The sequence below is a fragment of the Schistocerca cancellata genome, unplaced genomic scaffold (assembly GCF_023864275.1).
Source record: "Schistocerca cancellata isolate TAMUIC-IGC-003103 unplaced genomic scaffold, iqSchCanc2.1 HiC_scaffold_749, whole genome shotgun sequence".
NCBI classification, from domain to species: domain Eukaryota; kingdom Metazoa; phylum Arthropoda; class Insecta; order Orthoptera; family Acrididae; genus Schistocerca; species Schistocerca cancellata.
In genome coordinates this window covers 16164-41040 of record NW_026046760.1, presented here as the reverse complement: position 1 = coordinate 41040, position 24877 = coordinate 16164, and the positions used below count along the sequence as shown (strand labels likewise).

At 53.4% G+C, this 24877-nt stretch overlaps 74 non-coding genes across 74 annotated transcripts; 38 read left to right on the top strand and 36 right to left on the bottom strand.

The window, feature by feature from the left end:
• The first annotated feature begins 22 nt into the window (after nt 1-22).
• Nucleotides 23-114, top strand: Trnai-uau (transfer RNA isoleucine (anticodon UAU)). Its single transcript is given in 2 exon segments — nt 23-60; nt 79-114. It is a non-coding gene; the product is annotated as a tRNA-Ile (tRNA).
• A 111-nt stretch (nt 115-225) lies between these two features.
• On the top strand, nt 226-297 carry Trnad-guc (transfer RNA aspartic acid (anticodon GUC)). The gene has a single exon. It is a non-coding gene; the product is annotated as a tRNA-Asp (tRNA).
• A 556-nt stretch (nt 298-853) lies between these two features.
• Trnar-acg (transfer RNA arginine (anticodon ACG)) lies at nt 854-926 on the bottom strand. The gene has a single exon. It is a non-coding gene; the product is annotated as a tRNA-Arg (tRNA).
• A 442-nt stretch (nt 927-1368) lies between these two features.
• Nucleotides 1369-1460, top strand: Trnai-uau (transfer RNA isoleucine (anticodon UAU)). The gene is given in 2 exon segments: nt 1369-1406; nt 1425-1460. It is a non-coding gene; the product is annotated as a tRNA-Ile (tRNA).
• A 111-nt stretch (nt 1461-1571) lies between these two features.
• Trnae-uuc (transfer RNA glutamic acid (anticodon UUC)) lies at nt 1572-1643 on the top strand. Its single transcript has one exon. It is a non-coding gene; the product is annotated as a tRNA-Glu (tRNA).
• Nucleotides 1644-1879: 236 nt separating this feature from the next.
• Nucleotides 1880-1951, bottom strand: Trnam-cau (transfer RNA methionine (anticodon CAU)). The gene has a single exon. It is a non-coding gene; the product is annotated as a tRNA-Met (tRNA).
• Nucleotides 1952-2199: 248 nt separating this feature from the next.
• On the bottom strand, nt 2200-2272 carry Trnar-acg (transfer RNA arginine (anticodon ACG)). The gene has a single exon. It is a non-coding gene; the product is annotated as a tRNA-Arg (tRNA).
• Nucleotides 2273-2714: 442 nt separating this feature from the next.
• Trnai-uau (transfer RNA isoleucine (anticodon UAU)) lies at nt 2715-2806 on the top strand. Its single transcript is given in 2 exon segments — nt 2715-2752; nt 2771-2806. It is a non-coding gene; the product is annotated as a tRNA-Ile (tRNA).
• Nucleotides 2807-2917: 111 nt separating this feature from the next.
• Trnad-guc (transfer RNA aspartic acid (anticodon GUC)) lies at nt 2918-2989 on the top strand. The gene has a single exon. It is a non-coding gene; the product is annotated as a tRNA-Asp (tRNA).
• Nucleotides 2990-3225: 236 nt separating this feature from the next.
• Nucleotides 3226-3297, bottom strand: Trnam-cau (transfer RNA methionine (anticodon CAU)). Its single transcript has one exon. It is a non-coding gene; the product is annotated as a tRNA-Met (tRNA).
• A 248-nt stretch (nt 3298-3545) lies between these two features.
• Trnar-acg (transfer RNA arginine (anticodon ACG)) lies at nt 3546-3618 on the bottom strand. Its single transcript has one exon. It is a non-coding gene; the product is annotated as a tRNA-Arg (tRNA).
• A 442-nt stretch (nt 3619-4060) lies between these two features.
• On the top strand, nt 4061-4152 carry Trnai-uau (transfer RNA isoleucine (anticodon UAU)). Its single transcript is given in 2 exon segments — nt 4061-4098; nt 4117-4152. It is a non-coding gene; the product is annotated as a tRNA-Ile (tRNA).
• A 111-nt stretch (nt 4153-4263) lies between these two features.
• Nucleotides 4264-4335, top strand: Trnad-guc (transfer RNA aspartic acid (anticodon GUC)). The gene has a single exon. It is a non-coding gene; the product is annotated as a tRNA-Asp (tRNA).
• Nucleotides 4336-4571: 236 nt separating this feature from the next.
• Nucleotides 4572-4643, bottom strand: Trnam-cau (transfer RNA methionine (anticodon CAU)). Its single transcript has one exon. It is a non-coding gene; the product is annotated as a tRNA-Met (tRNA).
• A 248-nt stretch (nt 4644-4891) lies between these two features.
• On the bottom strand, nt 4892-4964 carry Trnar-acg (transfer RNA arginine (anticodon ACG)). Its single transcript has one exon. It is a non-coding gene; the product is annotated as a tRNA-Arg (tRNA).
• Nucleotides 4965-5406: 442 nt separating this feature from the next.
• Trnai-uau (transfer RNA isoleucine (anticodon UAU)) lies at nt 5407-5498 on the top strand. Its single transcript is given in 2 exon segments — nt 5407-5444; nt 5463-5498. It is a non-coding gene; the product is annotated as a tRNA-Ile (tRNA).
• A 111-nt stretch (nt 5499-5609) lies between these two features.
• Nucleotides 5610-5681, top strand: Trnae-uuc (transfer RNA glutamic acid (anticodon UUC)). Its single transcript has one exon. It is a non-coding gene; the product is annotated as a tRNA-Glu (tRNA).
• Nucleotides 5682-5917: 236 nt separating this feature from the next.
• Trnam-cau (transfer RNA methionine (anticodon CAU)) lies at nt 5918-5989 on the bottom strand. Its single transcript has one exon. It is a non-coding gene; the product is annotated as a tRNA-Met (tRNA).
• A 248-nt stretch (nt 5990-6237) lies between these two features.
• Nucleotides 6238-6310, bottom strand: Trnar-acg (transfer RNA arginine (anticodon ACG)). Its single transcript has one exon. It is a non-coding gene; the product is annotated as a tRNA-Arg (tRNA).
• A 442-nt stretch (nt 6311-6752) lies between these two features.
• Trnai-uau (transfer RNA isoleucine (anticodon UAU)) lies at nt 6753-6844 on the top strand. The gene is given in 2 exon segments: nt 6753-6790; nt 6809-6844. It is a non-coding gene; the product is annotated as a tRNA-Ile (tRNA).
• A 111-nt stretch (nt 6845-6955) lies between these two features.
• Nucleotides 6956-7027, top strand: Trnae-uuc (transfer RNA glutamic acid (anticodon UUC)). Its single transcript has one exon. It is a non-coding gene; the product is annotated as a tRNA-Glu (tRNA).
• A 236-nt stretch (nt 7028-7263) lies between these two features.
• Trnam-cau (transfer RNA methionine (anticodon CAU)) lies at nt 7264-7335 on the bottom strand. The gene has a single exon. It is a non-coding gene; the product is annotated as a tRNA-Met (tRNA).
• Nucleotides 7336-7583: 248 nt separating this feature from the next.
• On the bottom strand, nt 7584-7656 carry Trnar-acg (transfer RNA arginine (anticodon ACG)). The gene has a single exon. It is a non-coding gene; the product is annotated as a tRNA-Arg (tRNA).
• A 442-nt stretch (nt 7657-8098) lies between these two features.
• Trnai-uau (transfer RNA isoleucine (anticodon UAU)) lies at nt 8099-8190 on the top strand. Its single transcript is given in 2 exon segments — nt 8099-8136; nt 8155-8190. It is a non-coding gene; the product is annotated as a tRNA-Ile (tRNA).
• Nucleotides 8191-8301: 111 nt separating this feature from the next.
• Nucleotides 8302-8373, top strand: Trnad-guc (transfer RNA aspartic acid (anticodon GUC)). The gene has a single exon. It is a non-coding gene; the product is annotated as a tRNA-Asp (tRNA).
• A 236-nt stretch (nt 8374-8609) lies between these two features.
• Trnam-cau (transfer RNA methionine (anticodon CAU)) lies at nt 8610-8681 on the bottom strand. Its single transcript has one exon. It is a non-coding gene; the product is annotated as a tRNA-Met (tRNA).
• Nucleotides 8682-8929: 248 nt separating this feature from the next.
• Trnar-acg (transfer RNA arginine (anticodon ACG)) lies at nt 8930-9002 on the bottom strand. The gene has a single exon. It is a non-coding gene; the product is annotated as a tRNA-Arg (tRNA).
• A 442-nt stretch (nt 9003-9444) lies between these two features.
• On the top strand, nt 9445-9536 carry Trnai-uau (transfer RNA isoleucine (anticodon UAU)). Its single transcript is given in 2 exon segments — nt 9445-9482; nt 9501-9536. It is a non-coding gene; the product is annotated as a tRNA-Ile (tRNA).
• A 111-nt stretch (nt 9537-9647) lies between these two features.
• Trnad-guc (transfer RNA aspartic acid (anticodon GUC)) lies at nt 9648-9719 on the top strand. The gene has a single exon. It is a non-coding gene; the product is annotated as a tRNA-Asp (tRNA).
• Nucleotides 9720-9955: 236 nt separating this feature from the next.
• On the bottom strand, nt 9956-10027 carry Trnam-cau (transfer RNA methionine (anticodon CAU)). The gene has a single exon. It is a non-coding gene; the product is annotated as a tRNA-Met (tRNA).
• Nucleotides 10028-10275: 248 nt separating this feature from the next.
• On the bottom strand, nt 10276-10348 carry Trnar-acg (transfer RNA arginine (anticodon ACG)). The gene has a single exon. It is a non-coding gene; the product is annotated as a tRNA-Arg (tRNA).
• A 442-nt stretch (nt 10349-10790) lies between these two features.
• Nucleotides 10791-10882, top strand: Trnai-uau (transfer RNA isoleucine (anticodon UAU)). The gene is given in 2 exon segments: nt 10791-10828; nt 10847-10882. It is a non-coding gene; the product is annotated as a tRNA-Ile (tRNA).
• Nucleotides 10883-10993: 111 nt separating this feature from the next.
• Trnae-uuc (transfer RNA glutamic acid (anticodon UUC)) lies at nt 10994-11065 on the top strand. Its single transcript has one exon. It is a non-coding gene; the product is annotated as a tRNA-Glu (tRNA).
• A 236-nt stretch (nt 11066-11301) lies between these two features.
• Trnam-cau (transfer RNA methionine (anticodon CAU)) lies at nt 11302-11373 on the bottom strand. The gene has a single exon. It is a non-coding gene; the product is annotated as a tRNA-Met (tRNA).
• Nucleotides 11374-11621: 248 nt separating this feature from the next.
• Trnar-acg (transfer RNA arginine (anticodon ACG)) lies at nt 11622-11694 on the bottom strand. Its single transcript has one exon. It is a non-coding gene; the product is annotated as a tRNA-Arg (tRNA).
• A 442-nt stretch (nt 11695-12136) lies between these two features.
• On the top strand, nt 12137-12228 carry Trnai-uau (transfer RNA isoleucine (anticodon UAU)). Its single transcript is given in 2 exon segments — nt 12137-12174; nt 12193-12228. It is a non-coding gene; the product is annotated as a tRNA-Ile (tRNA).
• Nucleotides 12229-12339: 111 nt separating this feature from the next.
• On the top strand, nt 12340-12411 carry Trnad-guc (transfer RNA aspartic acid (anticodon GUC)). Its single transcript has one exon. It is a non-coding gene; the product is annotated as a tRNA-Asp (tRNA).
• Nucleotides 12412-12647: 236 nt separating this feature from the next.
• Nucleotides 12648-12719, bottom strand: Trnam-cau (transfer RNA methionine (anticodon CAU)). Its single transcript has one exon. It is a non-coding gene; the product is annotated as a tRNA-Met (tRNA).
• Nucleotides 12720-12967: 248 nt separating this feature from the next.
• Nucleotides 12968-13040, bottom strand: Trnar-acg (transfer RNA arginine (anticodon ACG)). Its single transcript has one exon. It is a non-coding gene; the product is annotated as a tRNA-Arg (tRNA).
• A 442-nt stretch (nt 13041-13482) lies between these two features.
• On the top strand, nt 13483-13574 carry Trnai-uau (transfer RNA isoleucine (anticodon UAU)). Its single transcript is given in 2 exon segments — nt 13483-13520; nt 13539-13574. It is a non-coding gene; the product is annotated as a tRNA-Ile (tRNA).
• Nucleotides 13575-13685: 111 nt separating this feature from the next.
• On the top strand, nt 13686-13757 carry Trnad-guc (transfer RNA aspartic acid (anticodon GUC)). Its single transcript has one exon. It is a non-coding gene; the product is annotated as a tRNA-Asp (tRNA).
• Nucleotides 13758-13993: 236 nt separating this feature from the next.
• Nucleotides 13994-14065, bottom strand: Trnam-cau (transfer RNA methionine (anticodon CAU)). The gene has a single exon. It is a non-coding gene; the product is annotated as a tRNA-Met (tRNA).
• A 248-nt stretch (nt 14066-14313) lies between these two features.
• Trnar-acg (transfer RNA arginine (anticodon ACG)) lies at nt 14314-14386 on the bottom strand. Its single transcript has one exon. It is a non-coding gene; the product is annotated as a tRNA-Arg (tRNA).
• A 442-nt stretch (nt 14387-14828) lies between these two features.
• Nucleotides 14829-14920, top strand: Trnai-uau (transfer RNA isoleucine (anticodon UAU)). The gene is given in 2 exon segments: nt 14829-14866; nt 14885-14920. It is a non-coding gene; the product is annotated as a tRNA-Ile (tRNA).
• Nucleotides 14921-15031: 111 nt separating this feature from the next.
• On the top strand, nt 15032-15103 carry Trnae-uuc (transfer RNA glutamic acid (anticodon UUC)). Its single transcript has one exon. It is a non-coding gene; the product is annotated as a tRNA-Glu (tRNA).
• A 236-nt stretch (nt 15104-15339) lies between these two features.
• On the bottom strand, nt 15340-15411 carry Trnam-cau (transfer RNA methionine (anticodon CAU)). Its single transcript has one exon. It is a non-coding gene; the product is annotated as a tRNA-Met (tRNA).
• Nucleotides 15412-15659: 248 nt separating this feature from the next.
• Nucleotides 15660-15732, bottom strand: Trnar-acg (transfer RNA arginine (anticodon ACG)). The gene has a single exon. It is a non-coding gene; the product is annotated as a tRNA-Arg (tRNA).
• Nucleotides 15733-16174: 442 nt separating this feature from the next.
• Trnai-uau (transfer RNA isoleucine (anticodon UAU)) lies at nt 16175-16266 on the top strand. Its single transcript is given in 2 exon segments — nt 16175-16212; nt 16231-16266. It is a non-coding gene; the product is annotated as a tRNA-Ile (tRNA).
• A 111-nt stretch (nt 16267-16377) lies between these two features.
• On the top strand, nt 16378-16449 carry Trnad-guc (transfer RNA aspartic acid (anticodon GUC)). The gene has a single exon. It is a non-coding gene; the product is annotated as a tRNA-Asp (tRNA).
• A 236-nt stretch (nt 16450-16685) lies between these two features.
• Trnam-cau (transfer RNA methionine (anticodon CAU)) lies at nt 16686-16757 on the bottom strand. Its single transcript has one exon. It is a non-coding gene; the product is annotated as a tRNA-Met (tRNA).
• Nucleotides 16758-17005: 248 nt separating this feature from the next.
• Trnar-acg (transfer RNA arginine (anticodon ACG)) lies at nt 17006-17078 on the bottom strand. Its single transcript has one exon. It is a non-coding gene; the product is annotated as a tRNA-Arg (tRNA).
• Nucleotides 17079-17520: 442 nt separating this feature from the next.
• Nucleotides 17521-17612, top strand: Trnai-uau (transfer RNA isoleucine (anticodon UAU)). The gene is given in 2 exon segments: nt 17521-17558; nt 17577-17612. It is a non-coding gene; the product is annotated as a tRNA-Ile (tRNA).
• Nucleotides 17613-17723: 111 nt separating this feature from the next.
• Trnae-uuc (transfer RNA glutamic acid (anticodon UUC)) lies at nt 17724-17795 on the top strand. The gene has a single exon. It is a non-coding gene; the product is annotated as a tRNA-Glu (tRNA).
• Nucleotides 17796-18031: 236 nt separating this feature from the next.
• Nucleotides 18032-18103, bottom strand: Trnam-cau (transfer RNA methionine (anticodon CAU)). Its single transcript has one exon. It is a non-coding gene; the product is annotated as a tRNA-Met (tRNA).
• Nucleotides 18104-18351: 248 nt separating this feature from the next.
• Trnar-acg (transfer RNA arginine (anticodon ACG)) lies at nt 18352-18424 on the bottom strand. Its single transcript has one exon. It is a non-coding gene; the product is annotated as a tRNA-Arg (tRNA).
• Nucleotides 18425-18866: 442 nt separating this feature from the next.
• On the top strand, nt 18867-18958 carry Trnai-uau (transfer RNA isoleucine (anticodon UAU)). Its single transcript is given in 2 exon segments — nt 18867-18904; nt 18923-18958. It is a non-coding gene; the product is annotated as a tRNA-Ile (tRNA).
• A 111-nt stretch (nt 18959-19069) lies between these two features.
• On the top strand, nt 19070-19141 carry Trnae-uuc (transfer RNA glutamic acid (anticodon UUC)). Its single transcript has one exon. It is a non-coding gene; the product is annotated as a tRNA-Glu (tRNA).
• Nucleotides 19142-19377: 236 nt separating this feature from the next.
• On the bottom strand, nt 19378-19449 carry Trnam-cau (transfer RNA methionine (anticodon CAU)). The gene has a single exon. It is a non-coding gene; the product is annotated as a tRNA-Met (tRNA).
• Nucleotides 19450-19697: 248 nt separating this feature from the next.
• On the bottom strand, nt 19698-19770 carry Trnar-acg (transfer RNA arginine (anticodon ACG)). The gene has a single exon. It is a non-coding gene; the product is annotated as a tRNA-Arg (tRNA).
• A 442-nt stretch (nt 19771-20212) lies between these two features.
• On the top strand, nt 20213-20304 carry Trnai-uau (transfer RNA isoleucine (anticodon UAU)). The gene is given in 2 exon segments: nt 20213-20250; nt 20269-20304. It is a non-coding gene; the product is annotated as a tRNA-Ile (tRNA).
• Nucleotides 20305-20415: 111 nt separating this feature from the next.
• Nucleotides 20416-20487, top strand: Trnae-uuc (transfer RNA glutamic acid (anticodon UUC)). The gene has a single exon. It is a non-coding gene; the product is annotated as a tRNA-Glu (tRNA).
• A 236-nt stretch (nt 20488-20723) lies between these two features.
• Trnam-cau (transfer RNA methionine (anticodon CAU)) lies at nt 20724-20795 on the bottom strand. Its single transcript has one exon. It is a non-coding gene; the product is annotated as a tRNA-Met (tRNA).
• A 248-nt stretch (nt 20796-21043) lies between these two features.
• Trnar-acg (transfer RNA arginine (anticodon ACG)) lies at nt 21044-21116 on the bottom strand. Its single transcript has one exon. It is a non-coding gene; the product is annotated as a tRNA-Arg (tRNA).
• Nucleotides 21117-21558: 442 nt separating this feature from the next.
• Nucleotides 21559-21650, top strand: Trnai-uau (transfer RNA isoleucine (anticodon UAU)). Its single transcript is given in 2 exon segments — nt 21559-21596; nt 21615-21650. It is a non-coding gene; the product is annotated as a tRNA-Ile (tRNA).
• A 111-nt stretch (nt 21651-21761) lies between these two features.
• Nucleotides 21762-21833, top strand: Trnad-guc (transfer RNA aspartic acid (anticodon GUC)). Its single transcript has one exon. It is a non-coding gene; the product is annotated as a tRNA-Asp (tRNA).
• A 236-nt stretch (nt 21834-22069) lies between these two features.
• On the bottom strand, nt 22070-22141 carry Trnam-cau (transfer RNA methionine (anticodon CAU)). The gene has a single exon. It is a non-coding gene; the product is annotated as a tRNA-Met (tRNA).
• Nucleotides 22142-22389: 248 nt separating this feature from the next.
• On the bottom strand, nt 22390-22462 carry Trnar-acg (transfer RNA arginine (anticodon ACG)). Its single transcript has one exon. It is a non-coding gene; the product is annotated as a tRNA-Arg (tRNA).
• Nucleotides 22463-22904: 442 nt separating this feature from the next.
• On the top strand, nt 22905-22996 carry Trnai-uau (transfer RNA isoleucine (anticodon UAU)). The gene is given in 2 exon segments: nt 22905-22942; nt 22961-22996. It is a non-coding gene; the product is annotated as a tRNA-Ile (tRNA).
• Nucleotides 22997-23107: 111 nt separating this feature from the next.
• Trnae-uuc (transfer RNA glutamic acid (anticodon UUC)) lies at nt 23108-23179 on the top strand. Its single transcript has one exon. It is a non-coding gene; the product is annotated as a tRNA-Glu (tRNA).
• Nucleotides 23180-23415: 236 nt separating this feature from the next.
• On the bottom strand, nt 23416-23487 carry Trnam-cau (transfer RNA methionine (anticodon CAU)). Its single transcript has one exon. It is a non-coding gene; the product is annotated as a tRNA-Met (tRNA).
• Nucleotides 23488-23735: 248 nt separating this feature from the next.
• Trnar-acg (transfer RNA arginine (anticodon ACG)) lies at nt 23736-23808 on the bottom strand. Its single transcript has one exon. It is a non-coding gene; the product is annotated as a tRNA-Arg (tRNA).
• Nucleotides 23809-24250: 442 nt separating this feature from the next.
• Nucleotides 24251-24342, top strand: Trnai-uau (transfer RNA isoleucine (anticodon UAU)). Its single transcript is given in 2 exon segments — nt 24251-24288; nt 24307-24342. It is a non-coding gene; the product is annotated as a tRNA-Ile (tRNA).
• A 111-nt stretch (nt 24343-24453) lies between these two features.
• Trnae-uuc (transfer RNA glutamic acid (anticodon UUC)) lies at nt 24454-24525 on the top strand. The gene has a single exon. It is a non-coding gene; the product is annotated as a tRNA-Glu (tRNA).
• A 236-nt stretch (nt 24526-24761) lies between these two features.
• On the bottom strand, nt 24762-24833 carry Trnam-cau (transfer RNA methionine (anticodon CAU)). The gene has a single exon. It is a non-coding gene; the product is annotated as a tRNA-Met (tRNA).
• Between the last annotated feature and the right edge of the window lie 44 nt (nt 24834-24877).

The window sequence follows — 24877 nt, the reverse complement described above, 5'->3', positions numbered from 1 at the left end:
TAACTGAAAGCACCCTGCTGTAGCCCCAGTGGCGCAATTGGTTAGCGCACGGTACTTATAAGGCAGTAGCCGTGAGCAATGCCGGGGTTGTGAGTTCGAGCCTCACCTGGGGCATACTTTTATTTCGTAGCAGCTGACTCTGAAAGCATCGGGACGCTAGATTTGAGATGAATCACCTACTTGAGAAGAATAAGTGTGCGTGCGTTGTGCGTATCGTTTGCGTATTCCTCGGTAGTATAGTGGTTAGTATCCCCGCCTGTCACGCGGGAGACCGGGGTTCGATTCCCCGCCGGGGAGGTGCGATTTTTATATCGCGAAAGTTGCACGTGTGGCCCGAAAGGACATTAACGTTGTGATCGAGAAATGTAGTTGCTGCAGAATCGTAAGAAACTCTGCGTCTTAGGAAGTGTTTCTCGTATTCTCCACACGACGTCGTCATCGTTTCAGAACTTACAGGGTTTGCTGTTGACGCTGGGTCAGCGCACCCCAGGCTTAATGATCGAGCTCGAAGCACCCAAGAAAAAGAATAATTTTAACAGAGCGTGGTTTCGATCCACGGACCTCTGGGTTATGGGCCCAGCACGCTTCCACTGCGCCACTCTGCTGCGTGACGTGGGACACTTGGAAAAGCATTGTCTGCGTCGCGTACCGTTTACTTAACTGTGCAACATCTCTCAGCTTGACTTGTCTCGACTTTGCTCGACTGACGCTACGCTGACGCTTGCACGAAGCGATATTTACCACGATCGTCTCGAGATGCAGCTGCGAGATGCTCAGGATTGACATTGCACTCCACGCAGGTGGAAACATTCGAATGCACTGCCTAGCTACGCGCCCGCAACTAACAAAATGCCGACCCTGCCAGGATTCGAACCTGGAATCTTCTGATCCGTAGTCAGACGCGTTATCCGTTGCGCCACAGGGCCACTGTTCGCCTTTCGTCATATGAGGCGGGTACACATCGCAGAGCAACGTGTTCTCCGTGGCTCGGCAACTGCGTGTCGTCCACTGACAACGGCGGCGCGGCCACTCTGGTCTTCCGCACTCTGCAGGGAGCTGCCAAGGAAGGCATCTCTCCTCCAGCTGCTCGGCCACGGTGCGCCTGCATAGCTTAGAGCTTGCCACACATCTGCCCTCGCTGTTGGACAGGTAGCAGAAGGCAAGGCGCGCGTTTTTCTGCAATTTTTCGGTGATGACAAGCGGTTGATATGCTTGTAAGTGTAGCATATGAAACAAGAATCGTATGAAGCATCCGTAGCCAGGTGCTAAAGTCGCAGTATGGCCGCAGGTGACGGTCGTATGATGGGTCTGTAGCCACAACAGGTTGGCGGCAAAGCAAATACCGCTAACTGAAAGCACCCTGCTGTAGCCCCAGTGGCGCAATTGGTTAGCGCACGGTACTTATAAGGCAGTAGCCGTGAGCAATGCCGGGGTTGTGAGTTCGAGCCTCACCTGGGGCATACTTTTATTTCGTAGCAGCTGACTCTGAAAGCATCGGGACGCTAGATTTGAGATGAATCACCTACTTGAGAAGAATAAGTGTGCGTGCGTTGTGCGTATCGTTTGCGTATTCCTCGGTAGCATAGTGGTTAGTATCCCCGCCTTTCACGCGGGAGACCGGGGTTCGATTCCCCGCCGGGGAGGTGCGATTTTTATATCGCGAAAGTTGCACGTGTGGCCCGATAGGACATTAACGTTGTGATCGAGAAATGTAGTTGCTGCAGAATCGTAAGAAACTCTGCGTCTTAGGAAGTGTTTCTCGTATTCTCCACACGACGTCGTCATCGTTTCAGAACTTACAGGGTTTGCTGTTGACGCTGGGTCAGCGCACCCCAGGCTTAATGATCGAGCTCGAAGCACCCAAGAAAAAGAATAATTTTAGCAGAGCGTGGTTTCGATCCACGGACCTCTGGGTTATGGGCCCAGCACGCTTCCACTGCGCCACTCTGCTGCGTGACGTGGGACACTTGGAAAAGCATTGTCTGCGTCGCGTACCGTTTACTTAACTGTGCAACATCTCTCAGCTTGACTTGTCTCGACTTTGCTCGACTGACGCTACGCTGACGCTTGCACGAAGCGATAGTTACCACGATCGTCTCGAGATGCAGCTGCGAGATGCTCAGGATTGACATTGCACTCCACGCAGGTGGAAACATTCGAATGCACTGCCTAGCTACGCGCCCGCAACTAACAAAATGCCGACCCTGCCAGGATTCGAACCTGGAATCTTCTGATCCGTAGTCAGACGCGTTATCCGTTGCGCCACAGGGCCACTGGTCGCCTTTCGTCATATGAGGCGGGTACACATCGCAGAGCAACGTGTTCTCCGTGGCTCGGCAACTGCGTGTCGTCCACTGACAACGGCGGCGCGGCCACTCTGGTCTTCCGCACTCTGCAGGGAGCTGCCAAGGAAGGCATCTCTCCTCCAGCTGCTCGGCCACGGTGCGCCTGCATAGCTTAGAGCTTGCCACACATCTGCCCTCGCTGTTGGACAGGTAGCAGAAGGCAAGGCGCGCGTTTTTCTGCAATTTTTCGGTGATGACAAGCGGTTGATATGCTTGTAAGTGTAGCATATGAAACAAGAATCGTATGAAGCATCCGTAGCCAGGTGCTAAAGTCGCAGTATGGCCGCAGGTGACGGTCGTATGATGGGTCTGTAGCCACAACAGGTTGGCGGCAAAGCAAATACCGCTAACTGAAAGCACCCTGCTGTAGCCCCAGTGGCGCAATTGGTTAGCGCACGGTACTTATAAGGCAGTAGCCGTGAGCAATGCCGGGGTTGTGAGTTCGAGCCTCACCTGGGGCATACTTTTATTTCGTAGCAGCTGACTCTGAAAGCATCGGGACGCTAGATTTGAGATGAATCACCTACTTGAGAAGAATAAGTGTGCGTGCGTTGTGCGTATCGTTTGCGTATTCCTCGGTAGCATAGTGGTTAGTATCCCCGCCTGTCACGCGGGAGACCGGGGTTCGATTCCCCGCCGGGGAGGTGCGATTTTTATATCGCGAAAGTTGCACGTGTGGCCCGATAGGACATTAACGTTGTGATCGAGAAATGTAGTTGCTGCAGAATCGTAAGAAACTCTGCGTCTTAGGAAGTGTTTCTCGTATTCTCCACACGACGTCGTCATCGTTTCAGAACTTACAGGGTTTGCTGTTGACGCTGGGTCAGCGCACCCCAGGCTTAATGATCGAGCTCGAAGCACCCAAGAAAAAGAATAATTTTAGCAGAGCGTGGTTTCGATCCACGGACCTCTGGGTTATGGGCCCAGCACGCTTCCACTGCGCCACTCTGCTGCGTGACGTGGGACACTTGGAAAAGCATTGTCTGCGTCGCGTACCGTTTACTTAACTGTGCAACATCTCTCAGCTTGACTTGTCTCGACTTTGCTCGACTGACGCTACGCTGACGCTTGCACGAAGCGATATTTACCACGATCGTCTCGAGATGCAGCTGCGAGATGCTCAGGATTGACATTGCACTCCACGCAGGTGGAAACATTCGAATGCACTGCCTAGCTACGCGCCCGCAACTAACAAAATGCCGACCCTGCCAGGATTCGAACCTGGAATCTTCTGATCCGTAGTCAGACGCGTTATCCGTTGCGCCACAGGGCCACTGTTCGCCTTTCGTCATATGAGGCGGGTACACATCGCAGAGCAACGTGTTCTCCGTGGCTCGGCAACTGCGTGTCGTCCACTGACAACGGCGGCGCGGCCACTCTGGTCTTCCGCACTCTGCAGGGAGCTGCCAAGGAAGGCATCTCTCCTCCAGCTGCTCGGCCACGGTGCGCCTGCATAGCTTAGAGCTTGCCACACATCTGCCCTCGCTGTTGGACAGGTAGCAGAAGGCAAGGCGCGCGTTTTTCTGCAATTTTTCGGTGATGACAAGCGGTTGATATGCTTGTAAGTGTAGCATATGAAACAAGAATCGTATGAAGCATCCGTAGCCAGGTGCTAAAGTCGCAGTATGGCCGCAGGTGACGGTCGTATGATGGGTCTGTAGCCACAACAGGTTGGCGGCAAAGCAAATACCGCTAACTGAAAGCACCCTGCTGTAGCCCCAGTGGCGCAATTGGTTAGCGCACGGTACTTATAAGGCAGTAGCCGTGAGCAATGCCGGGGTTGTGAGTTCGAGCCTCACCTGGGGCATACTTTTATTTCGTAGCAGCTGACTCTGAAAGCATCGGGACGCTAGATTTGAGATGAATCACCTACTTGAGAAGAATAAGTGTGCGTGCGTTGTGCGTATCGTTTGCGTATTCCTCGGTAGTATAGTGGTTAGTATCCCCGCCTGTCACGCGGGAGACCGGGGTTCGATTCCCCGCCGGGGAGGTGCGATTTTTATATCGCGAAAGTTGCACGTGTGGCCCGAAAGGACATTAACGTTGTGATCGAGAAATGTAGTTGCTGCAGAATCGTAAGAAACTCTGCGTCTTAGGAAGTGTTTCTCGTATTCTCCACACGACGTCGTCATCGTTTCAGAACTTACAGGGTTTGCTGTTGACGCTGGGTCAGCGCACCCCAGGCTTAATGATCGAGCTCGAAGCACCCAAGAAAAAGAATAATTTTAGCAGAGCGTGGTTTCGATCCACGGACCTCTGGGTTATGGGCCCAGCACGCTTCCACTGCGCCACTCTGCTGCGTGACGTGGGACACTTGGAAAAGCATTGTCTGCGTCGCGTACCGTTTACTTAACTGTGCAACATCTCTCAGCTTGACTTGTCTCGACTTTGCTCGACTGACGCTACGCTGACGCTTGCACGAAGCGATAGTTACCACGATCGTCTCGAGATGCAGCTGCGAGATGCTCAGGATTGACATTGCACTCCACGCAGGTGGAAACATTCGAATGCACTGCCTAGCTACGCGCCCGCAACTAACAAAATGCCGACCCTGCCAGGATTCGAACCTGGAATCTTCTGATCCGTAGTCAGACGCGTTATCCGTTGCGCCACAGGGCCACTGTTCGCCTTTCGTCATATGAGGCGGGTACACATCGCAGAGCAACGTGTTCTCCGTGGCTCGGCAACTGCGTGTCGTCCACTGACAACGGCGGCGCGGCCACTCTGGTCTTCCGCACTCTGCAGGGAGCTGCCAAGGAAGGCATCTCTCCTCCAGCTGCTCGGCCACGGTGCGCCTGCATAGCTTAGAGCTTGCCACACATCTGCCCTCGCTGTTGGACAGGTAGCAGAAGGCAAGGCGCGCGTTTTTCTGCAATTTTTCGGTGATGACAAGCGGTTGATATGCTTGTAAGTGTAGCATATGAAACAAGAATCGTATGAAGCATCCGTAGCCAGGTGCTAAAGTCGCAGTATGGCCGCAGGTGACGGTCGTATGATGGGTCTGTAGCCACAACAGGTTGGCGGCAAAGCAAATACCGCTAACTGAAAGCACCCTGCTGTAGCCCCAGTGGCGCAATTGGTTAGCGCACGGTACTTATAAGGCAGTAGCCGTGAGCAATGCCGGGGTTGTGAGTTCGAGCCTCACCTGGGGCATACTTTTATTTCGTAGCAGCTGACTCTGAAAGCATCGGGACGCTAGATTTGAGATGAATCACCTACTTGAGAAGAATAAGTGTGCGTGCGTTGTGCGTATCGTTTGCGTATTCCTCGGTAGCATAGTGGTTAGTATCCCCGCCTTTCACGCGGGAGACCGGGGTTCGATTCCCCGCCGGGGAGGTGCGATTTTTATATCGCGAAAGTTGCACGTGTGGCCCGATAGGACATTAACGTTGTGATCGAGAAATGTAGTTGCTGCAGAATCGTAAGAAACTCTGCGTCTTAGGAAGTGTTTCTCGTATTCTCCACACGACGTCGTCATCGTTTCAGAACTTACAGGGTTTGCTGTTGACGCTGGGTCAGCGCACCCCAGGCTTAATGATCGAGCTCGAAGCACCCAAGAAAAAGAATAATTTTAGCAGAGCGTGGTTTCGATCCACGGACCTCTGGGTTATGGGCCCAGCACGCTTCCACTGCGCCACTCTGCTGCGTGACGTGGGACACTTGGAAAAGCATTGTCTGCGTCGCGTACCGTTTACTTAACTGTGCAACATCTCTCAGCTTGACTTGTCTCGACTTTGCTCGACTGACGCTACGCTGACGCTTGCACGAAGCGATATTTACCACGATCGTCTCGAGATGCAGCTGCGAGATGCTCAGGATTGACATTGCACTCCACGCAGGTGGAAACATTCGAATGCACTGCCTAGCTACGCGCCCGCAACTAACAAAATGCCGACCCTGCCAGGATTCGAACCTGGAATCTTCTGATCCGTAGTCAGACGCGTTATCCGTTGCGCCACAGGGCCACTGTTCGCCTTTCGTCATATGAGGCGGGTACACATCGCAGAGCAACGTGTTCTCCGTGGCTCGGCAACTGCGTGTCGTCCACTGACAACGGCGGCGCGGCCACTCTGGTCTTCCGCACTCTGCAGGGAGCTGCCAAGGAAGGCATCTCTCCTCCAGCTGCTCGGCCACGGTGCGCCTGCATAGCTTAGAGCTTGCCACACATCTGCCCTCGCTGTTGGACAGGTAGCAGAAGGCAAGGCGCGCGTTTTTCTGCAATTTTTCGGTGATGACAAGCGGTTGATATGCTTGTAAGTGTAGCATATGAAACAAGAATCGTATGAAGCATCCGTAGCCAGGTGCTAAAGTCGCAGTATGGCCGCAGGTGACGGTCGTATGATGGGTCTGTAGCCACAACAGGTTGGCGGCAAAGCAAATACCGCTAACTGAAAGCACCCTGCTGTAGCCCCAGTGGCGCAATTGGTTAGCGCACGGTACTTATAAGGCAGTAGCCGTGAGCAATGCCGGGGTTGTGAGTTCGAGCCTCACCTGGGGCATACTTTTATTTCGTAGCAGCTGACTCTGAAAGCATCGGGACGCTAGATTTGAGATGAATCACCTACTTGAGAAGAATAAGTGTGCGTGCGTTGTGCGTATCGTTTGCGTATTCCTCGGTAGCATAGTGGTTAGTATCCCCGCCTTTCACGCGGGAGACCGGGGTTCGATTCCCCGCCGGGGAGGTGCGATTTTTATATCGCGAAAGTTGCACGTGTGGCCCGATAGGACATTAACGTTGTGATCGAGAAATGTAGTTGCTGCAGAATCGTAAGAAACTCTGCGTCTTAGGAAGTGTTTCTCGTATTCTCCACACGACGTCGTCATCGTTTCAGAACTTACAGGGTTTGCTGTTGACGCTGGGTCAGCGCACCCCAGGCTTAATGATCGAGCTCGAAGCACCCAAGAAAAAGAATAATTTTAGCAGAGCGTGGTTTCGATCCACGGACCTCTGGGTTATGGGCCCAGCACGCTTCCACTGCGCCACTCTGCTGCGTGACGTGGGACACTTGGAAAAGCATTGTCTGCGTCGCGTACCGTTTACTTAACTGTGCAACATCTCTCAGCTTGACTTGTCTCGACTTTGCTCGACTGACGCTACGCTGACGCTTGCACGAAGCGATATTTACCACGATCGTCTCGAGATGCAGCTGCGAGATGCTCAGGATTGACATTGCACTCCACGCAGGTGGAAACATTCGAATGCACTGCCTAGCTACGCGCCCGCAACTAACAAAATGCCGACCCTGCCAGGATTCGAACCTGGAATCTTCTGATCCGTAGTCAGACGCGTTATCCGTTGCGCCACAGGGCCACTGTTCGCCTTTCGTCATATGAGGCGGGTACACATCGCAGAGCAACGTGTTCTCCGTGGCTCGGCAACTGCGTGTCGTCCACTGACAACGGCGGCGCGGCCACTCTGGTCTTCCGCACTCTGCAGGGAGCTGCCAAGGAAGGCATCTCTCCTCCAGCTGCTCGGCCACGGTGCGCCTGCATAGCTTAGAGCTTGCCACACATCTGCCCTCGCTGTTGGACAGGTAGCAGAAGGCAAGGCGCGCGTTTTTCTGCAATTTTTCGGTGATGACAAGCGGTTGATATGCTTGTAAGTGTAGCATATGAAACAAGAATCGTATGAAGCATCCGTAGCCAGGTGCTAAAGTCGCAGTATGGCCGCAGGTGACGGTCGTATGATGGGTCTGTAGCCACAACAGGTTGGCGGCAAAGCAAATACCGCTAACTGAAAGCACCCTGCTGTAGCCCCAGTGGCGCAATTGGTTAGCGCACGGTACTTATAAGGCAGTAGCCGTGAGCAATGCCGGGGTTGTGAGTTCGAGCCTCACCTGGGGCATACTTTTATTTCGTAGCAGCTGACTCTGAAAGCATCGGGACGCTAGATTTGAGATGAATCACCTACTTGAGAAGAATAAGTGTGCGTGCGTTGTGCGTATCGTTTGCGTATTCCTCGGTAGTATAGTGGTTAGTATCCCCGCCTGTCACGCGGGAGACCGGGGTTCGATTCCCCGCCGGGGAGGTGCGATTTTTATATCGCGAAAGTTGCACGTGTGGCCCGAAAGGACATTAACGTTGTGATCGAGAAATGTAGTTGCTGCAGAATCGTAAGAAACTCTGCGTCTTAGGAAGTGTTTCTCGTATTCTCCACACGACGTCGTCATCGTTTCAGAACTTACAGGGTTTGCTGTTGACGCTGGGTCAGCGCACCCCAGGCTTAATGATCGAGCTCGAAGCACCCAAGAAAAAGAATAATTTTAGCAGAGCGTGGTTTCGATCCACGGACCTCTGGGTTATGGGCCCAGCACGCTTCCACTGCGCCACTCTGCTGCGTGACGTGGGACACTTGGAAAAGCATTGTCTGCGTCGCGTACCGTTTACTTAACTGTGCAACATCTCTCAGCTTGACTTGTCTCGACTTTGCTCGACTGACGCTACGCTGACGCTTGCACGAAGCGATAGTTACCACGATCGTCTCGAGATGCAGCTGCGAGATGCTCAGGATTGACATTGCACTCCACGCAGGTGGAAACATTCGAATGCACTGCCTAGCTACGCGCCCGCAACTAACAAAATGCCGACCCTGCCAGGATTCGAACCTGGAATCTTCTGATCCGTAGTCAGACGCGTTATCCGTTGCGCCACAGGGCCACTGTTCGCCTTTCGTCATATGAGGCGGGTACACATCGCAGAGCAACGTGTTCTCCGTGGCTCGGCAACTGCGTGTCGTCCACTGACAACGGCGGCGCGGCCACTCTGGTCTTCCGCACTCTGCAGGGAGCTGCCAAGGAAGGCATCTCTCCTCCAGCTGCTCGGCCACGGTGCGCCTGCATAGCTTAGAGCTTGCCACACATCTGCCCTCGCTGTTGGACAGGTAGCAGAAGGCAAGGCGCGCGTTTTTCTGCAATTTTTCGGTGATGACAAGCGGTTGATATGCTTGTAAGTGTAGCATATGAAACAAGAATCGTATGAAGCATCCGTAGCCAGGTGCTAAAGTCGCAGTATGGCCGCAGGTGACGGTCGTATGATGGGTCTGTAGCCACAACAGGTTGGCGGCAAAGCAAATACCGCTAACTGAAAGCACCCTGCTGTAGCCCCAGTGGCGCAATTGGTTAGCGCACGGTACTTATAAGGCAGTAGCCGTGAGCAATGCCGGGGTTGTGAGTTCGAGCCTCACCTGGGGCATACTTTTATTTCGTAGCAGCTGACTCTGAAAGCATCGGGACGCTAGATTTGAGATGAATCACCTACTTGAGAAGAATAAGTGTGCGTGCGTTGTGCGTATCGTTTGCGTATTCCTCGGTAGTATAGTGGTTAGTATCCCCGCCTGTCACGCGGGAGACCGGGGTTCGATTCCCCGCCGGGGAGGTGCGATTTTTATATCGCGAAAGTTGCACGTGTGGCCCGAAAGGACATTAACGTTGTGATCGAGAAATGTAGTTGCTGCAGAATCGTAAGAAACTCTGCGTCTTAGGAAGTGTTTCTCGTATTCTCCACACGACGTCGTCATCGTTTCAGAACTTACAGGGTTTGCTGTTGACGCTGGGTCAGCGCACCCCAGGCTTAATGATCGAGCTCGAAGCACCCAAGAAAAAGAATAATTTTAGCAGAGCGTGGTTTCGATCCACGGACCTCTGGGTTATGGGCCCAGCACGCTTCCACTGCGCCACTCTGCTGCGTGACGTGGGACACTTGGAAAAGCATTGTCTGCGTCGCGTACCGTTTACTTAACTGTGCAACATCTCTCAGCTTGACTTGTCTCGACTTTGCTCGACTGACGCTACGCTGACGCTTGCACGAAGCGATAGTTACCACGATCGTCTCGAGATGCAGCTGCGAGATGCTCAGGATTGACATTGCACTCCACGCAGGTGGAAACATTCGAATGCACTGCCTAGCTACGCGCCCGCAACTAACAAAATGCCGACCCTGCCAGGATTCGAACCTGGAATCTTCTGATCCGTAGTCAGACGCGTTATCCGTTGCGCCACAGGGCCACTGTTCGCCTTTCGTCATATGAGGCGGGTACACATCGCAGAGCAACGTGTTCTCCGTGGCTCGGCAACTGCGTGTCGTCCACTGACAACGGCGGCGCGGCCACTCTGGTCTTCCGCACTCTGCAGGGAGCTGCCAAGGAAGGCATCTCTCCTCCAGCTGCTCGGCCACGGTGCGCCTGCATAGCTTAGAGCTTGCCACACATCTGCCCTCGCTGTTGGACAGGTAGCAGAAGGCAAGGCGCGCGTTTTTCTGCAATTTTTCGGTGATGACAAGCGGTTGATATGCTTGTAAGTGTAGCATATGAAACAAGAATCGTATGAAGCATCCGTAGCCAGGTGCTAAAGTCGCAGTATGGCCGCAGGTGACGGTCGTATGATGGGTCTGTAGCCACAACAGGTTGGCGGCAAAGCAAATACCGCTAACTGAAAGCACCCTGCTGTAGCCCCAGTGGCGCAATTGGTTAGCGCACGGTACTTATAAGGCAGTAGCCGTGAGCAATGCCGGGGTTGTGAGTTCGAGCCTCACCTGGGGCATACTTTTATTTCGTAGCAGCTGACTCTGAAAGCATCGGGACGCTAGATTTGAGATGAATCACCTACTTGAGAAGAATAAGTGTGCATGCGTTGTGCGTATCGTTTGCGTATTCCTCGGTAGCATAGTGGTTAGTATCCCCGCCTTTCACGCGGGAGACCGGGGTTCGATTCCCCGCCGGGGAGGTGCGATTTTTATATCGCGAAAGTTGCACGTGTGGCCCGATAGGACATTAACGTTGTGATCGAGAAATGTAGTTGCTGCAGAATCGTAAGAAACTCTGCGTCTTAGGAAGTGTTTCTCGTATTCTCCACACGACGTCGTCATCGTTTCAGAACTTACAGGGTTTGCTGTTGACGCTGGGTCAGCGCACCCCAGGCTTAATGATCGAGCTCGAAGCACCCAAGAAAAAGAATAATTTTAGCAGAGCGTGGTTTCGATCCACGGACCTCTGGGTTATGGGCCCAGCACGCTTCCACTGCGCCACTCTGCTGCGTGACGTGGGACACTTGGAAAAGCATTGTCTGCGTCGCGTACCGTTTACTTAACTGTGCAACATCTCTCAGCTTGACTTGTCTCGACTTTGCTCGACTGACGCTACGCTGACGCTTGCACGAAGCGATATTTACCACGATCGTCTCGAGATGCAGCTGCGAGATGCTCAGGATTGACATTGCACTCCACGCAGGTGGAAACATTCGAATGCACTGCCTAGCTACGCGCCCGCAACTAACAAAATGCCGACCCTGCCAGGATTCGAACCTGGAATCTTCTGATCCGTAGTCAGACGCGTTATCCGTTGCGCCACAGGGCCACTGTTCGCCTTTCGTCATATGAGGCGGGTACACATCGCAGAGCAACGTGTTCTCCGTGGCTCGGCAACTGCGTGTCGTCCACTGACAACGGCGGCGCGGCCACTCTGGTCTTCCGCACTCTGCAGGGAGCTGCCAAGGAAGGCATCTCTCCTCCAGCTGCTCGGCCACGGTGCGCCTGCATAGCTTAGAGCTTGCCACACATCTGCCCTCGCTGTTGGACAGGTAGCAGAAGGCAAGGCGCGCGTTTTTCTGCAATTTTTCGGTGATGACAAGCGGTTGATATGCTTGTAAGTGTAGCATATGAAACAAGAATCGTATGAAGCATCCGTAGCCAGGTGCTAAAGTCGCAGTATGGCCGCAGGTGACGGTCGTATGATGGGTCTGTAGCCACAACAGGTTGGCGGCAAAGCAAATACCGCTAACTGAAAGCACCCTGCTGTAGCCCCAGTGGCGCAATTGGTTAGCGCACGGTACTTATAAGGCAGTAGCCGTGAGCAATGCCGGGGTTGTGAGTTCGAGCCTCACCTGGGGCATACTTTTATTTCGTAGCAGCTGACTCTGAAAGCATCGGGACGCTAGATTTGAGATGAATCACCTACTTGAGAAGAATAAGTGTGCGTGCGTTGTGCGTATCGTTTGCGTATTCCTCGGTAGTATAGTGGTTAGTATCCCCGCCTGTCACGCGGGAGACCGGGGTTCGATTCCCCGCCGGGGAGGTGCGATTTTTATATCGCGAAAGTTGCACGTGTGGCCCGAAAGGACATTAACGTTGTGATCGAGAAATGTAGTTGCTGCAGAATCGTAAGAAACTCTGCGTCTTAGGAAGTGTTTCTCGTATTCTCCACACGACGTCGTCATCGTTTCAGAACTTACAGGGTTTGCTGTTGACGCTGGGTCAGCGCACCCCAGGCTTAATGATCGAGCTCGAAGCACCCAAGAAAAAGAATAATTTTAGCAGAGCGTGGTTTCGATCCACGGACCTCTGGGTTATGGGCCCAGCACGCTTCCACTGCGCCACTCTGCTGCGTGACGTGGGACACTTGGAAAAGCATTGTCTGCGTCGCGTACCGTTTACTTAACTGTGCAACATCTCTCAGCTTGACTTGTCTCGACTTTGCTCGACTGACGCTACGCTGACGCTTGCACGAAGCGATAGTTACCACGATCGTCTCGAGATGCAGCTGCGAGATGCTCAGGATTGACATTGCACTCCACGCAGGTGGAAACATTCGAATGCACTGCCTAGCTACGCGCCCGCAACTAACAAAATGCCGACCCTGCCAGGATTCGAACCTGGAATCTTCTGATCCGTAGTCAGACGCGTTATCCGTTGCGCCACAGGGCCACTGTTCGCCTTTCGTCATATGAGGCGGGTACACATCGCAGAGCAACGTGTTCTCCGTGGCTCGGCAACTGCGTGTCGTCCACTGACAACGGCGGCGCGGCCACTCTGGTCTTCCGCACTCTGCAGGGAGCTGCCAAGGAAGGCATCTCTCCTCCAGCTGCTCGGCCACGGTGCGCCTGCATAGCTTAGAGCTTGCCACACATCTGCCCTCGCTGTTGGACAGGTAGCAGAAGGCAAGGCGCGCGTTTTTCTGCAATTTTTCGGTGATGACAAGCGGTTGATATGCTTGTAAGTGTAGCATATGAAACAAGAATCGTATGAAGCATCCGTAGCCAGGTGCTAAAGTCGCAGTATGGCCGCAGGTGACGGTCGTATGATGGGTCTGTAGCCACAACAGGTTGGCGGCAAAGCAAATACCGCTAACTGAAAGCACCCTGCTGTAGCCCCAGTGGCGCAATTGGTTAGCGCACGGTACTTATAAGGCAGTAGCCGTGAGCAATGCCGGGGTTGTGAGTTCGAGCCTCACCTGGGGCATACTTTTATTTCGTAGCAGCTGACTCTGAAAGCATCGGGACGCTAGATTTGAGATGAATCACCTACTTGAGAAGAATAAGTGTGCGTGCGTTGTGCGTATCGTTTGCGTATTCCTCGGTAGTATAGTGGTTAGTATCCCCGCCTGTCACGCGGGAGACCGGGGTTCGATTCCCCGCCGGGGAGGTGCGATTTTTATATCGCGAAAGTTGCACGTGTGGCCCGAAAGGACATTAACGTTGTGATCGAGAAATGTAGTTGCTGCAGAATCGTAAGAAACTCTGCGTCTTAGGAAGTGTTTCTCGTATTCTCCACACGACGTCGTCATCGTTTCAGAACTTACAGGGTTTGCTGTTGACGCTGGGTCAGCGCACCCCAGGCTTAATGATCGAGCTCGAAGCACCCAAGAAAAAGAATAATTTTAGCAGAGCGTGGTTTCGATCCACGGACCTCTGGGTTATGGGCCCAGCACGCTTCCACTGCGCCACTCTGCTGCGTGACGTGGGACACTTGGAAAAGCATTGTCTGCGTCGCGTACCGTTTACTTAACTGTGCAACATCTCTCAGCTTGACTTGTCTCGACTTTGCTCGACTGACGCTACGCTGACGCTTGCACGAAGCGATAGTTACCACGATCGTCTCGAGATGCAGCTGCGAGATGCTCAGGATTGACATTGCACTCCACGCAGGTGGAAACATTCGAATGCACTGCCTAGCTACGCGCCCGCAACTAACAAAATGCCGACCCTGCCAGGATTCGAACCTGGAATCTTCTGATCCGTAGTCAGACGCGTTATCCGTTGCGCCACAGGGCCACTGTTCGCCTTTCGTCATATGAGGCGGGTACACATCGCAGAGCAACGTGTTCTCCGTGGCTCGGCAACTGCGTGTCGTCCACTGACAACGGCGGCGCGGCCACTCTGGTCTTCCGCACTCTGCAGGGAGCTGCCAAGGAAGGCATCTCTCCTCCAGCTGCTCGGCCACGGTGCGCCTGCATAGCTTAGAGCTTGCCACACATCTGCCCTCGCTGTTGGACAGGTAGCAGAAGGCAAGGCGCGCGTTTTTCTGCAATTTTTCGGTGATGACAAGCGGTTGATATGCTTGTAAGTGTAGCATATGAAACAAGAATCGTATGAAGCATCCGTAGCCAGGTGCTAAAGTCGCAGTATGGCCGCAGGTGACGGTCGTATGATGGGTCTGTAGCCACAACAGGTTGGCGGCAAAGCAAATACCGCTAACTGAAAGCACCCTGCTGTAGCCCCAGTGGCGCAATTGGTTAGCGCACGGTACTTATAAGGCAGTAGCCGTGAGCAATGCCGGGGTTGTGAGTTCGAGCCTCACCTGGGGCATACTTTTATTTCGTAGCAGCTGACTCTGAAAGCATCGGGACGCTAGATTTGAGATGAATCACCTACTTGAGAAGAATAAGTGTGCGTGCGTTGTGCGTATCGTTTGCGTATTCCTCGGTAGCATAGTGGTTAGTATCCCCGCCTTTCACGCGGGAGACCGGGGTTCGATTCCCCGCCGGGGAGGTGCGATTTTTATATCGCGAAAGTTGCACGTGTGGCCCGATAGGACATTAACGTTGTGATCGAGAAATGTAGTTGCTGCAGAATCGTAAGAAACTCTGCGTCTTAGGAAGTGTTTCTCGTATTCTCCACACGACGTCGTCATCGTTTCAGAACTTACAGGGTTTGCTGTTGACGCTGGGTCAGCGCACCCCAGGCTTAATGATCGAGCTCGAAGCACCCAAGAAAAAGAATAATTTTAGCAGAGCGTGGTTTCGATCCACGGACCTCTGGGTTATGGGCCCAGCACGCTTCCACTGCGCCACTCTGCTGCGTGACGTGGGACACTTGGAAAAGCATTGTCTGCGTCGCGTACCGTTTACTTAACTGTGCAACATCTCTCAGCTTGACTTGTCTCGACTTTGCTCGACTGACGCTACGCTGACGCTTGCACGAAGCGATATTTACCACGATCGTCTCGAGATGCAGCTGCGAGATGCTCAGGATTGACATTGCACTCCACGCAGGTGGAAACATTCGAATGCACTGCCTAGCTACGCGCCCGCAACTAACAAAATGCCGACCCTGCCAGGATTCGAACCTGGAATCTTCTGATCCGTAGTCAGACGCGTTATCCGTTGCGCCACAGGGCCACTGTTCGCCTTTCGTCATATGAGGCGGGTACACATCGCAGAGCAACGTGTTCTCCGTGGCTCGGCAACTGCGTGTCGTCCACTGACAACGGCGGCGCGGCCACTCTGGTCTTCCGCACTCTGCAGGGAGCTGCCAAGGAAGGCATCTCTCCTCCAGCTGCTCGGCCACGGTGCGCCTGCATAGCTTAGAGCTTGCCACACATCTGCCCTCGCTGTTGGACAGGTAGCAGAAGGCAAGGCGCGCGTTTTTCTGCAATTTTTCGGTGATGACAAGCGGTTGATATGCTTGTAAGTGTAGCATATGAAACAAGAATCGTATGAAGCATCCGTAGCCAGGTGCTAAAGTCGCAGTATGGCCGCAGGTGACGGTCGTATGATGGGTCTGTAGCCACAACAGGTTGGCGGCAAAGCAAATACCGCTAACTGAAAGCACCCTGCTGTAGCCCCAGTGGCGCAATTGGTTAGCGCACGGTACTTATAAGGCAGTAGCCGTGAGCAATGCCGGGGTTGTGAGTTCGAGCCTCACCTGGGGCATACTTTTATTTCGTAGCAGCTGACTCTGAAAGCATCGGGACGCTAGATTTGAGATGAATCACCTACTTGAGAAGAATAAGTGTGCGTGCGTTGTGCGTATCGTTTGCGTATTCCTCGGTAGTATAGTGGTTAGTATCCCCGCCTGTCACGCGGGAGACCGGGGTTCGATTCCCCGCCGGGGAGGTGCGATTTTTATATCGCGAAAGTTGCACGTGTGGCCCGAAAGGACATTAACGTTGTGATCGAGAAATGTAGTTGCTGCAGAATCGTAAGAAACTCTGCGTCTTAGGAAGTGTTTCTCGTATTCTCCACACGACGTCGTCATCGTTTCAGAACTTACAGGGTTTGCTGTTGACGCTGGGTCAGCGCACCCCAGGCTTAATGATCGAGCTCGAAGCACCCAAGAAAAAGAATAATTTTAGCAGAGCGTGGTTTCGATCCACGGACCTCTGGGTTATGGGCCCAGCACGCTTCCACTGCGCCACTCTGCTGCGTGACGTGGGACACTTGGAAAAGCATTGTCTGCGTCGCGTACCGTTTACTTAACTGTGCAACATCTCTCAGCTTGACTTGTCTCGACTTTGCTCGACTGACGCTACGCTGACGCTTGCACGAAGCGATAGTTACCACGATCGTCTCGAGATGCAGCTGCGAGATGCTCAGGATTGACATTGCACTCCACGCAGGTGGAAACATTCGAATGCACTGCCTAGCTACGCGCCCGCAACTAACAAAATGCCGACCCTGCCAGGATTCGAACCTGGAATCTTCTGATCCGTAGTCAGACGCGTTATCCGTTGCGCCACAGGGCCACTGTTCGCCTTTCGTCATATGAGGCGGGTACACATCGCAGAGCAACGTGTTCTCCGTGGCTCGGCAACTGCGTGTCGTCCACTGACAACGGCGGCGCGGCCACTCTGGTCTTCCGCACTCTGCAGGGAGCTGCCAAGGAAGGCATCTCTCCTCCAGCTGCTCGGCCACGGTGCGCCTGCATAGCTTAGAGCTTGCCACACATCTGCCCTCGCTGTTGGACAGGTAGCAGAAGGCAAGGCGCGCGTTTTTCTGCAATTTTTCGGTGATGACAAGCGGTTGATATGCTTGTAAGTGTAGCATATGAAACAAGAATCGTATGAAGCATCCGTAGCCAGGTGCTAAAGTCGCAGTATGGCCGCAGGTGACGGTCGTATGATGGGTCTGTAGCCACAACAGGTTGGCGGCAAAGCAAATACCGCTAACTGAAAGCACCCTGCTGTAGCCCCAGTGGCGCAATTGGTTAGCGCACGGTACTTATAAGGCAGTAGCCGTGAGCAATGCCGGGGTTGTGAGTTCGAGCCTCACCTGGGGCATACTTTTATTTCGTAGCAGCTGACTCTGAAAGCATCGGGACGCTAGATTTGAGATGAATCACCTACTTGAGAAGAATAAGTGTGCGTGCGTTGTGCGTATCGTTTGCGTATTCCTCGGTAGCATAGTGGTTAGTATCCCCGCCTTTCACGCGGGAGACCGGGGTTCGATTCCCCGCCGGGGAGGTGCGATTTTTATATCGCGAAAGTTGCACGTGTGGCCCGATAGGACATTAACGTTGTGATCGAGAAATGTAGTTGCTGCAGAATCGTAAGAAACTCTGCGTCTTAGGAAGTGTTTCTCGTATTCTCCACACGACGTCGTCATCGTTTCAGAACTTACAGGGTTTGCTGTTGACGCTGGGTCAGCGCACCCCAGGCTTAATGATCGAGCTCGAAGCACCCAAGAAAAAGAATAATTTTAGCAGAGCGTGGTTTCGATCCACGGACCTCTGGGTTATGGGCCCAGCACGCTTCCACTGCGCCACTCTGCTGCGTGACGTGGGACACTTGGAAAAGCATTGTCTGCGTCGCGTACCGTTTACTTAACTGTGCAACATCTCTCAGCTTGACTTGTCTCGACTTTGCTCGACTGACGCTACGCTGACGCTTGCACGAAGCGATATTTACCACGATCGTCTCGAGATGCAGCTGCGAGATGCTCAGGATTGACATTGCACTCCACGCAGGTGGAAACATTCGAATGCACTGCCTAGCTACGCGCCCGCAACTAACAAAATGCCGACCCTGCCAGGATTCGAACCTGGAATCTTCTGATCCGTAGTCAGACGCGTTATCCGTTGCGCCACAGGGCCACTGTTCGCCTTTCGTCATATGAGGCGGGTACACATCGCAGAGCAACGTGTTCTCCGTGGCTCGGCAACTGCGTGTCGTCCACTGACAACGGCGGCGCGGCCACTCTGGTCTTCCGCACTCTGCAGGGAGCTGCCAAGGAAGGCATCTCTCCTCCAGCTGCTCGGCCACGGTGCGCCTGCATAGCTTAGAGCTTGCCACACATCTGCCCTCGCTGTTGGACAGGTAGCAGAAGGCAAGGCGCGCGTTTTTCTGCAATTTTTCGGTGATGACAAGCGGTTGATATGCTTGTAAGTGTAGCATATGAAACAAGAATCGTATGAAGCATCCGTAGCCAGGTGCTAAAGTCGCAGTATGGCCGCAGGTGACGGTCGTATGATGGGTCTGTAGCCACAACAGGTTGGCGGCAAAGCAAATACCGCTAACTGAAAGCACCCTGCTGTAGCCCCAGTGGCGCAATTGGTTAGCGCACGGTACTTATAAGGCAGTAGCCGTGAGCAATGCCGGGGTTGTGAGTTCGAGCCTCACCTGGGGCATACTTTTATTTCGTAGCAGCTGACTCTGAAAGCATCGGGACGCTAGATTTGAGATGAATCACCTACTTGAGAAGAATAAGTGTGCGTGCGTTGTGCGTATCGTTTGCGTATTCCTCGGTAGCATAGTGGTTAGTATCCCCGCCTTTCACGCGGGAGACCGGGGTTCGATTCCCCGCCGGGGAGGTGCGATTTTTATATCGCGAAAGTTGCACGTGTGGCCCGAAAGGACATTAACGTTGTGATCGAGAAATGTAGTTGCTGCAGAATCGTAAGAAACTCTGCGTCTTAGGAAGTGTTTCTCGTATTCTCCACACGACGTCGTCATCGTTTCAGAACTTACAGGGTTTGCTGTTGACGCTGGGTCAGCGCACCCCAGGCTTAATGATCGAGCTCGAAGCACCCAAGAAAAAGAATAATTTTAGCAGAGCGTGGTTTCGATCCACGGACCTCTGGGTTATGGGCCCAGCACGCTTCCACTGCGCCACTCTGCTGCGTGACGTGGGACACTTGGAAAAGCATTGTCTGCGTCGCGTACCGTTTACTTAACTGTGCAACATCTCTCAGCTTGACTTGTCTCGACTTTGCTCGACTGACGCTACGCTGACGCTTGCACGAAGCGATAGTTACCACGATCGTCTCGAGATGCAGCTGCGAGATGCTCAGGATTGACATTGCACTCCACGCAGGTGGAAACATTCGAATGCACTGCCTAGCTACGCGCCCGCAACTAACAAAATGCCGACCCTGCCAGGATTCGAACCTGGAATCTTCTGATCCGTAGTCAGACGCGTTATCCGTTGCGCCACAGGGCCACTGTTCGCCTTTCGTCATATGAGGCGGGTACACATCGCAGAGCAACGTGTTCTCCGTGGCTCGGCAACTGCGTGTCGTCCACTGACAACGGCGGCGCGGCCACTCTGGTCTTCCGCACTCTGCAGGGAGCTGCCAAGGAAGGCATCTCTCCTCCAGCTGCTCGGCCACGGTGCGCCTGCATAGCTTAGAGCTTGCCACACATCTGCCCTCGCTGTTGGACAGGTAGCAGAAGGCAAGGCGCGCGTTTTTCTGCAATTTTTCGGTGATGACAAGCGGTTGATATGCTTGTAAGTGTAGCATATGAAACAAGAATCGTATGAAGCATCCGTAGCCAGGTGCTAAAGTCGCAGTATGGCCGCAGGTGACGGTCGTATGATGGGTCTGTAGCCACAACAGGTTGGCGGCAAAGCAAATACCGCTAACTGAAAGCACCCTGCTGTAGCCCCAGTGGCGCAATTGGTTAGCGCACGGTACTTATAAGGCAGTAGCCGTGAGCAATGCCGGGGTTGTGAGTTCGAGCCTCACCTGGGGCATACTTTTATTTCGTAGCAGCTGACTCTGAAAGCATCGGGACGCTAGATTTGAGATGAATCACCTACTTGAGAAGAATAAGTGTGCGTGCGTTGTGCGTATCGTTTGCGTATTCCTCGGTAGCATAGTGGTTAGTATCCCCGCCTTTCACGCGGGAGACCGGGGTTCGATTCCCCGCCGGGGAGGTGCGATTTTTATATCGCGAAAGTTGCACGTGTGGCCCGATAGGACATTAACGTTGTGATCGAGAAATGTAGTTGCTGCAGAATCGTAAGAAACTCTGCGTCTTAGGAAGTGTTTCTCGTATTCTCCACACGACGTCGTCATCGTTTCAGAACTTACAGGGTTTGCTGTTGACGCTGGGTCAGCGCACCCCAGGCTTAATGATCGAGCTCGAAGCACCCAAGAAAAAGAATAATTTTAGCAGAGCGTGGTTTCGATCCACGGACCTCTGGGTTATGGGCCCAGCACGCTTCCACTGCGCCACTCTGCTGCGTGACGTGGGACACTTGGAAAAGCATTGTCTGCGTCGCGTACCGTTTACTTAACTGTGCAACATCTCTCAGCTTGACTTGTCTCGACTTTGCTCGACTGACGCTACGCTGACGCTTGCACGAAGCGATATTTACCACGATCGTCTCGAGATGCAGCTGCGAGATGCTCAGGATTGACATTGCACTCCACGCAGGTGGAAACATTCGAATGCACTGCCTAGCTACGCGCCCGCAACTAACAAAATGCCGACCCTGCCAGGATTCGAACCTGGAATCTTCTGATCCGTAGTCAGACGCGTTATCCGTTGCGCCACAGGGCCACTGTTCGCCTTTCGTCATATGAGGCGGGTACACATCGCAGAGCAACGTGTTCTCCGTGGCTCGGCAACTGCGTGTCGTCCACTGACAACGGCGGCGCGGCCACTCTGGTCTTCCGCACTCTGCAGGGAGCTGCCAAGGAAGGCATCTCTCCTCCAGCTGCTCGGCCACGGTGCGCCTGCATAGCTTAGAGCTTGCCACACATCTGCCCTCGCTGTTGGACAGGTAGCAGAAGGCAAGGCGCGCGTTTTTCTGCAATTTTTCGGTGATGACAAGCGGTTGATATGCTTGTAAGTGTAGCATATGAAACAAGAATCGTATGAAGCATCCGTAGCCAGGTGCTAAAGTCGCAGTATGGCCGCAGGTGACGGTCGTATGATGGGTCTGTAGCCACAACAGGTTGGCGGCAAAGCAAATACCGCTAACTGAAAGCACCCTGCTGTAGCCCCAGTGGCGCAATTGGTTAGCGCACGGTACTTATAAGGCAGTAGCCGTGAGCAATGCCGGGGTTGTGAGTTCGAGCCTCACCTGGGGCATACTTTTATTTCGTAGCAGCTGACTCTGAAAGCATCGGGACGCTAGATTTGAGATGAATCACCTACTTGAGAAGAATAAGTGTGCGTGCGTTGTGCGTATCGTTTGCGTATTCCTCGGTAGTATAGTGGTTAGTATCCCCGCCTGTCACGCGGGAGACCGGGGTTCGATTCCCCGCCGGGGAGGTGCGATTTTTATATCGCGAAAGTTGCACGTGTGGCCCGAAAGGACATTAACGTTGTGATCGAGAAATGTAGTTGCTGCAGAATCGTAAGAAACTCTGCGTCTTAGGAAGTGTTTCTCGTATTCTCCACACGACGTCGTCATCGTTTCAGAACTTACAGGGTTTGCTGTTGACGCTGGGTCAGCGCACCCCAGGCTTAATGATCGAGCTCGAAGCACCCAAGAAAAAGAATAATTTTAGCAGAGCGTGGTTTCGATCCACGGACCTCTGGGTTATGGGCCCAGCACGCTTCCACTGCGCCACTCTGCTGCGTGACGTGGGACACTTGGAAAAGCATTGTCTGCGTCGCGTACCGTTTACTTAACTGTGCAACATCTCTCAGCTTGACTTGTCTCGACTTTGCTCGACTGACGCTACGCTGACGCTTGCACGAAGCGATAGTTACCACGATCGTCTCGAGATGCAGCTGCGAGATGCTCAGGATTGACATTGCACTCCACGCAGGTGGAAACATTCGAATGCACTGCCTAGCTACGCGCCCGCAACTAACAAAATGCCGACCCTGCCAGGATTCGAACCTGGAATCTTCTGATCCGTAGTCAGACGCGTTATCCGTTGCGCCACAGGGCCACTGTTCGCCTTTCGTCATATGAGGCGGGTACACATCGCAGAGCAACGTGTTCTCCGTGGCTCGGCAACTGCGTGTCGTCCACTGACAACGGCGGCGCGGCCACTCTGGTCTTCCGCACTCTGCAGGGAGCTGCCAAGGAAGGCATCTCTCCTCCAGCTGCTCGGCCACGGTGCGCCTGCATAGCTTAGAGCTTGCCACACATCTGCCCTCGCTGTTGGACAGGTAGCAGAAGGCAAGGCGCGCGTTTTTCTGCAATTTTTCGGTGATGACAAGCGGTTGATATGCTTGTAAGTGTAGCATATGAAACAAGAATCGTATGAAGCATCCGTAGCCAGGTGCTAAAGTCGCAGTATGGCCGCAGGTGACGGTCGTATGATGGGTCTGTAGCCACAACAGGTTGGCGGCAAAGCAAATACCGCTAACTGAAAGCACCCTGCTGTAGCCCCAGTGGCGCAATTGGTTAGCGCACGGTACTTATAAGGCAGTAGCCGTGAGCAATGCCGGGGTTGTGAGTTCGAGCCTCACCTGGGGCATACTTTTATTTCGTAGCAGCTGACTCTGAAAGCATCGGGACGCTAGATTTGAGATGAATCACCTACTTGAGAAGAATAAGTGTGCGTGCGTTGTGCGTATCGTTTGCGTATTCCTCGGTAGCATAGTGGTTAGTATCCCCGCCTTTCACGCGGGAGACCGGGGTTCGATTCCCCGCCGGGGAGGTGCGATTTTTATATCGCGAAAGTTGCACGTGTGGCCCGAAAGGACATTAACGTTGTGATCGAGAAATGTAGTTGCTGCAGAATCGTAAGAAACTCTGCGTCTTAGGAAGTGTTTCTCGTATTCTCCACACGACGTCGTCATCGTTTCAGAACTTACAGGGTTTGCTGTTGACGCTGGGTCAGCGCACCCCAGGCTTAAGGATCGAGCTCGAAGCACCCAAGAAAAAGAATAATTTTAGCAGAGCGTGGTTTCGATCCACGGACCTCTGGGTTATGGGCCCAGCACGCTTCCACTGCGCCACTCTGCTGCGTGACGTGGGACACTTGGAAAAGCATTGTCTGCGTCGCGTACCGTTTACTTAACTGTGCAACATCTCTCAGCTTGACTTGTCTCGACTTTGCTCGACTGACGCTACGCTGACGCTTGCACGAAGCGATAGTTACCACGATCGTCTCGAGATGCAGCTGCGAGATGCTCAGGATTGACATTGCACTCCACGCAGGTGGAAACATTCGAATGCACTGCCTAGCTACGCGCCCGCAACTAACAAAATGCCGACCCTGCCAGGATTCGAACCTGGAATCTTCTGATCCGTAGTCAGACGCGTTATCCGTTGCGCCACAGGGCCACTGTTCGCCTTTCGTCATATGAGGCGGGTACACATCGCAGAGCAACGTGTTCTCCGTGGCTCGGCAACTGCGTGTCGTCCACTGACAACGGCGGCGCGGCCACTCTGGTCTTCCGCACTCTGCAGGGAGCTGCCAAGGAAGGCATCTCTCCTCCAGCTGCTCGGCCACGGTGCGCCTGCATAGCTTAGAGCTTGCCACACATCTGCCCTCGCTGTTGGACAGGTAGCAGAAGGCAAGGCGCGCGTTTTTCTGCAATTTTTCGGTGATGACAAGCGGTTGATATGCTTGTAAGTGTAGCATATGAAACAAGAATCGTATGAAGCATCCGTAGCCAGGTGCTAAAGTCGCAGTATGGCCGCAGGTGACGGTCGTATGATGGGTCTGTAGCCACAACAGGTTGGCGGCAAAGCAAATACCGCTAACTGAAAGCACCCTGCTGTAGCCCCAGTGGCGCAATTGGTTAGCGCACGGTACTTATAAGGCAGTAGCCGTGAGCAATGCCGGGGTTGTGAGTTCGAGCCTCACCTGGGGCATACTTTTATTTCGTAGCAGCTGACTCTGAAAGCATCGGGACGCTAGATTTGAGATGAATCACCTACTTGAGAAGAATAAGTGTGCGTGCGTTGTGCGTATCGTTTGCGTATTCCTCGGTAGCATAGTGGTTAGTATCCCCGCCTTTCACGCGGGAGACCGGGGTTCGATTCCCCGCCGGGGAGGTGCGATTTTTATATCGCGAAAGTTGCACGTGTGGCCCGATAGGACATTAACGTTGTGATCGAGAAATGTAGTTGCTGCAGAATCGTAAGAAACTCTGCGTCTTAGGAAGTGTTTCTCGTATTCTCCACACGACGTCGTCATCGTTTCAGAACTTACAGGGTTTGCTGTTGACGCTGGGTCAGCGCACCCCAGGCTTAATGATCGAGCTCGAAGCACCCAAGAAAAAGAATAATTTTAGCAGAGCGTGGTTTCGATCCACGGACCTCTGGGTTATGGGCCCAGCACGCTTCCACTGCGCCACTCTGCTGCGTGACGTGGGACACTTGGAAAAGCATTGTCTGCGTCGCGTAC